We start from the raw sequence: 7,154 nt of genomic DNA, 5'->3' as shown, positions 1-7,154 counted from the left end.
TATGTCTCAACTGTGTCCCTTTGAGCCACCTGTCCTCTATCTCCAATCCCATCCAAGTTCATCCTTGGCATTTAATTGCCATCAATTTAGACTTTTTTTTTTTCAGTTGTGGAAACATATACACAGCCTAAATCTTCCCATTCCACCCCCTCCCTAGCCTTCCATTAGTGGGATTAATCACATTTAGAATGTTGTAATGCTCTTTCCCACCATCCATTACTAGAAATTTCCCTTCAACTCAAACAGCAACCCTACACTCATTTCTTAACTTCCCATTGCCCCTTCCCCCATTTCTCTTAACCCAAACTCTACTTTTCATCTCTATGGTTATATTCTCCGATAATTTCTTTGTGTTTACTGTGGGGCTTAAAATTAACCTCTTAAATCCCTATCAGTCTTGTTTTTCTTTGATACCACCTTCACTTCAATAGGACACATAAACTATGTTCCTATATTCCTTCATTCCCCCACCTTTATATAGTTGTCTAAAATTACATATTTTACATTGAGTTCAAAACCACTGATTTGTTATTAGAGTTTGTGTATTTTATATCATGTAGGAAGTAAATAGTGGAGTTACAGTTCAAACATTATTGACTTCTATTTGTATTCCATTGTGGTTGGAGAATGTGCTTTGAGTATATTCAATTTTTTTTTTTTAATTTCCTGAGACTTGTTTTATGTCCCAGCTTATGGTCCCTTCTGGAGAAAGATCCGTGATCACTGGAGAAAAATGAGTGTCCTGGTGATTTGGGAAGTAAGGTACTATATATGTCTGTTAAAATTCTCTATATCTCTTTCTCCTTTCTTTGTCTCTCTGTTGGTAGGGCTCCCTTTAGTATCTGAAGTAGTGCAGGTCTTTTATTGGCAAACTCTCTCAGCATTTGTTTGCCTGTGAAAAATGTAAGTTCTCCCTCAAATTTGAAGGAGAGTTTTGCTGGATAAAGTATTCTTGGTTGGAAATTTTTCTCTCTCAGACTTTTAAATATGTCACGCTATTGCCTTCTCGCCTTCATGGTGGCCGCTGAGTAGTCACTACTTAGTCTTATGTTGTTTCCTTGTATGTGGTGAATTGCTTTTCTCTTGCTGCTTTCAGAACTTGCTCCTTCTCTTCAGTATTTGACAGTCTGATAAGAATATGTCTTGGAGTGGGTTTATTTGGATTTATTCTATTTGGAGTTCACTGGGCATTTATGCTTTGTGTATTTATATTGTGTAGAAGGTTGGGGAAGTTCTCCCCAACAATTTCTTTGAATACTGTTTCTAGACCTTTACCCTTCTCTTCCCCTTCTGGGACACCAATGAGTCTTAAGTTTGGACGTTTTATTTTATCTATCGTATCCCTGACATCCATTTCGTTTTTTTCGATTTTTTTCTCCATTCTTTCTTTTGTTCTTTCATTTTCTGTTCTGTGGACTTCTAGGACACTGAGACATTGTTCAGCTTCCTCTAGTCTTGTATTGTGAATATCCAGTCTTTTTAATTTGGCCAACAGTTTCTTTTATTTCCATAAGATCTTCTATTTTTTTATTTACTCTTGCAATGTCTTCTTTATGCTCTTCTAGGGTCTTCTTTATGTTGCATAATTATATCCTGGGCCATGGTCTTCTTGATGTCCTTTAAATCCTTTGCCAGGTTTTCGTTCCTTGATTGTAGTTCTTTGATTAATTGTGCGAGGTACTGTGTCTCTTCCGAAACTTGATTTGTGTGTTTGGAGTTGGATTCTCCATATCGTCTGGTTTTATCATATGCATTGAGATTTTCTGTTGTTTTTGGTCTCTTGGAATTTGCTTTGTTTAATAGGGTTCTTTCAAGTTGTAAAAAAAATATACCTATCTAATTTTTCAGAAACACTGTTTGGTGGCATACACTTTCTCTAACTAACCAGCAGATGGCATCTGTGAGTCACCTATACCACTCAAGTCAGTTCTCCACGTTGTCACTGCAGTGTGTGGGGAAATGATTCTTGTGGGGTTCAGTTGGAGAACTCTGTTTGGGTGTGTTGCTGGAGCCATCCGCCCTGAATATGGGGCGTGTGTACCGGTGGCCAGAGAGGAAGGACAGCTTTAATATTCAAATCCCCCAGGTTCCCAGAGATTCAAGGCCGCTGTGTCCCGGCCCGCGGGACATTCAACGGAGGCTCTGAGTCCTGTGAGGGAGGAATGGTATGGGACAAGAGACACGAGGAATGACAGCAAGACAGGTTTCTGATCAAGCTGCAAATCTTTATTGAAGGGGCAGAGCATATATACTCTAGGAGAGAGGGGGAGTGGCTAGCAAGGGCGGGTGGCGGTCTAGGATTGGTGGCTGCTGTTGCTAGGGCGGATGGCAGATGTAAGGCTAGCACAGGATTGGTAGCTACTGTTGCTGGGGTAGAAGGCAGATTGTAAAGCTAGCACTCTAGGCACGAATCTTAGGCGCGAACGGCTATCACTTCCGTAAAGAAGGCTGAGGGCAACTTAAGCCGCTATTGCATCAGCCCTAGTGGTCATGTTGCATATCTCCGGCATCGCTGAGGGTGGATTTTATACATGCTACCTTAATCGTCCCCAACATCTCCTCCCTTTGTTTTTCAAAAGGATGGAGGAAGAATGCTGATCGAGCATTCTTTTGGCATTAACCTGCTGGGGGAAATAGAGGCCTCATTCCCCAAGTTGTTTGTGGCTCTGTTTTTCTGGGGAGTGGAGTTTTTGGCAGAGCAAAACCCCTATGCAAATGAGGCATATTTCTCAAGGAGCTCGAAAATGGCCTTTAATTATTTTGGCCCTCCTTTGCAGTGCTTTGCCTCGCACCCAGCGGTACCAATCATAGCATACGCTAGAAGTATATTTTCGAGTTATATGCTGCTCCCGTAGGAGGGGGTTTCTTACCCGTAAGGGTGGGTAGCAGTCAGATGATCTGGATCCAAACCCTGGCCAGCGAAGTGAAGCCGGTGATAATGCACTTGAATAGGCTTGCTTAGGGCAGAGTCAATTTGGTCCTTAATTAGCTGTACTATTCTTTTTATGGCCCAGGGTGCAAAGGATATTATAAGGAGTATGGTTACTAAGGGGCCTAGTATAGGGAGGAGGTAAGGGAGGATTCCATTAAGCCCCCAGGAGATACCCCCTTGGGTTTCTCGCTCACGTTTGTGATTTTCAATTCCTTCCCTAAGTTTGGTCATGGAATCCTTAACTATGCCAGAATGGTCAGCATAAAAGCAACATTCCTCGCCTAATGCAGCACAAAGCCCTCCTTGCTTAAGGAAAAGCAGATCTAAGCCTCTCCTGTTTTGGAGAACAACCTCCGATAGGGACGTAAGGGATTTTTCAAGATGGGTAATGGAGGTTTCAATGCGGGCTAAATCTTCGTCTATAGCAGCTCTTAGGTGGGAGAAACCTTGGTGTTGGAGAATGATAGAGGCGGCTCCGGTGCCTATGCCAACAATACCTAAAAGAGAAGCAATAGTAACAGCCGTAACAAGTTCTCTTTTTTTTCTTAGCATGGCTGGAGGCTGTGCGTCCCAGTATTGATAAAGGTCTTCTTCTTTATGGAAGAGGACATGGGGTAGCACAGTTACTAAGAGGCACATTTCCCCTGTTTCAGTGAGGGCTTTTGCTGATACGCAAGGAGTAAGCCCCGTGGAAGAGCACAGCCATTTTGCCCCTATTGGGGGAATATAGAATTTACCTTGCGATGGAAAGGACGACTGTGCACAGGCCTTTTTTAAGGAGGCGGAAATGTTACCAATACAATGCCCAGAGTGAAGAACGGATTGCATGGTGAGACCGATTTTTTTGTTTGCATTCCAAGGACAATGGGGAGGATTGTCTTCGTTAGAAATATTAAATGAGGTATTAAGGGCTACAGCGTCATAATAAGGGGGCTTGACAGAGAAACATAGCCAACAACTGCGAGTAAGGTTAGGCTGGGAGGAGTTTAGAGAGAGAAAGGTGGCTTGGAGCACTGACCAAAGTGAGTTATAGATTGGCTTAAGCGCTATGGAAGAGCTTGAGGGTGACAATGTTGGGATGTTAGTAGGAGAAGAAGTAGCGGATTGACTTTTGCTAGGCGTGTGAGAGGTAGCGGATTTGCGAGGAGGGGTAGTTGGGGGCGGGGGTGCGAGCACCACATTTGGCCCAATGGCGGATGGTTTTTGCTGTACTGCTTCCTTTTTTATCATGATAAGACTCCCTGGGTCGACTCCTTCCAAATAGATTCTGAAGCCCCAGGTTCGACCGATTAGCCAAGAAGGATCAGTAGGGAGCTGTATGGTGAGATTTAGTTTTTGACAATTATATTTATCGTAATAAGGATTGATGGAATGGTCACGGGGCTTGCAGCCAAGAGGGGCCCATTTTAAAGTTAGGTAATGATCAGGGGCGGGAGGTTTCCAAGTAGTGGCTAATGTTTCACACCCCCAGTATGCACAGTAATATTGGTTGGGAGTATTGCAGTACTGTTTCCCGGGGTTTGAGGATGGGCACATGTAATATTGGGCTTGGTTAAGGCAAGGTGTGCCCTCCGGGAACAGGATTAGGTCACAGGCGTAAACAACGAAGGAAGGGCTTCCTGCGGTAACGTGGGTTTGCACAATTTTGGAATCTTCCCATCGTGCTAGGGTCCATTTCCAAGGCTGGTGGGGATTGGGATCAAAGATAGCGATACTTGGCTCACTAAGCATACTTTGCAAGAGAAAATGTAAGGTAGCAACTTTAAATGGCAGTAGGCTTAACAACGCCATACTAATAGGGGCTGTAGGTTTTTTTTTGTTTTGTTTTGTTTTGTTTTTGTTTTTTTTTTCCGTTAAGGAAAGCAAGCTAGCAGAATGATGCACCCTACAACGCACAAATATGTTATAGCAAGCAGGATTCTTTCTAACGGGTTCTAATCTTTTGGGGCAACGGTTGCTAATCCGGCTGCAAACAGCAAGGCCAAAAGACCAATTAGTAAAAGCCAATAGTAATTCAAGTGGTAATTCATGTGATTAGTGATGGAATAAACCTGTAAGCAGGACTTCTTTCCACTTCCGGTTGTGTGCGGGCTGGTCGTCTCCGGATGGGTTATAGCAGGAGTTATTGATGCGCTGGAAGAGAAAAGAAAGACATTTTTCTCAGGGAGAGGCTTCTACCCTGGAAAGGTTATCATTAAGAGGAGGGGAGGGAAGTGTCTCAGGGGTTTGTTTGGGCAATGAGGAATTAATATGTTTTATCAGCCATTCTGGAAGCCAGCGAGGACCTTCCCTCTTTTGATCGTATATGCAAGCAGAGCCTCGACCCCAAATAATCACGGGGTCAGGCCCATTCCATTCTGACGTTAAGGGGTCACGCCACATAACAGTGGCTTGTTGCGTTTGTGTTTTGGGATGCCAATGTCTGTCAGCTGCAGATTGTCCTTCATCATCCAGAGTTAGGAAGTTAAGAACAAAAAGAGCATGATGTAAAAGGTCTCGAGGTCGTTGTTTTGTGAGATTGAGAGTGCTTTCGACTAAGCGGCACAGGGCATTTTTTAAGGTGTGATGTGCTCGTTCTACTATTCCTTGCCCCTGGGGGTTATATGGTATTCCCATAGTATGCTTAATTTGTAATTGTTGACAGAAGGTTTGAAAATTTTTTCCAGTATATCCAGGCCCATTGTCTGTTATAATGATTTTAGGTTGGCCTAAAATAGCGAAGCAATGTAGTAAATGAGAAATAACATGCTTCAAAGCTTCTCCTGTTTGCAAACTAGCTTGAATAAATCCACTATATGTGTCAATACAAACATGGATATATTTAAGTTGCCCAAAACCGGCAAAATGGGTGACGTCCATTTGCCAGATTTCATTTGGGATGAGTCCTTTTGGATTGACTCCCAAATGAGGGACTGGCAGTTGGATCACACAATTTTTGCAGGTTTTAACAATTTCCCTTGCTTGTTCCCTTGTAATATTGAATTTTAAGCGAAGGGTATTTGCATTTAGGTGGTGTTGAGCATGGGCTTGAGAAGCTAAAGTTAGAGAATTAGAAAAATTAGGACATATTAATTGGGTGGCAGCATCTGCCTTTGCATTGCCTTCCGTTAGAGGGCCTGGCAGGTTTTGGTGGGCATGGAGGTGTCCTATAAAAAAGGGATGCTGTCGTTTAAGAATTAGTTTTTGTAACTTTGAGAATAAGGGAACTGCATTGGTGGATGGTTTGATAAATGGAGTTGTTTCTAATAGCGGCACAGACTGAGCTATATACGCGCTATCAGTATACAAATTAAAAGGTCGGTCTTGGAGATGGGAAAAGACCTGTAGGACTGCATAGAGCTCGACGAGTTGAGTGGAGGTATAGGGAGAGTGCATGGAAAATGCCTGGCCTTGGATGACATATGCTGCGGTCCCATTTGCTGAACCGTCAGTAAAGACCAAAACAGCAGGGTTTATTGGTTTTGTTTTGGTGACCTTTGGGAAGGTGAACTGATGGATTTTAGCGAATTGGATTAACAGATCGCTGGGGTAATGGTTATTAATATCACCCAGAAACGAAGAGCATGTGATAGCCCATTCGTCGTCGGTTTGGAAAAGCCAATGGATTTGATCTTGGGTGTACGGGACGATAAGGGAATCAGGGTCTTTTCCAAACAACTGGCGACTAGTTTGTCGGCCTTTAGTTATGAGGGCAGCTATAAGAGAAATATACGGTGAGAGCACCTTTGTTGGAGTAGCAGGGAGGTGAACCCAGAGCAATGGGTGACCTCGCCCGTTTGGTGATTTTAAATTGGATTGCCAGAATACACCTGTAGGTGTGTGGGTTCTGGCAAGAACTATAAAGACTAAAGGCTGGTGGTAGCTTATTTGATAGCAAATTTGATTTTGGATAGCCTGATTGATGATGGTGAGCGCCTGCCTTGCTTCTGGAGTTAGGTTTCTGGGAGAGAGGGGTTTGCGTCTCCTTTTAGAATATTATTGAGCGGCACAAGAGTTTCAGTGGGTAGCTTTAGATAGGGGCGAAGCCATTGAATATCTCCTAAAAGTTTTTGGAAGTCATTTAATGTTAAGAGATGGGAGATTCGCAGTTGAATGTGAGGTGTTAAAACTTGCTGGTGCCAAAGTTCGAATCCTAGATAGGAAAAGGGATCTGAAGTTTGTATTTTATTAGGGGCTATTTGAAGACCTTTTGCTGTTAGATGTTTAAGAAGGTTCTGAAAGC

This window comes from Choloepus didactylus, chromosome 2 (assembly GCF_015220235.1).
Source record: "Choloepus didactylus isolate mChoDid1 chromosome 2, mChoDid1.pri, whole genome shotgun sequence".
NCBI lineage: Eukaryota > Metazoa > Chordata > Mammalia > Pilosa > Megalonychidae > Choloepus > Choloepus didactylus.
Note: the sequence above shows the minus strand (reverse complement) of the source record.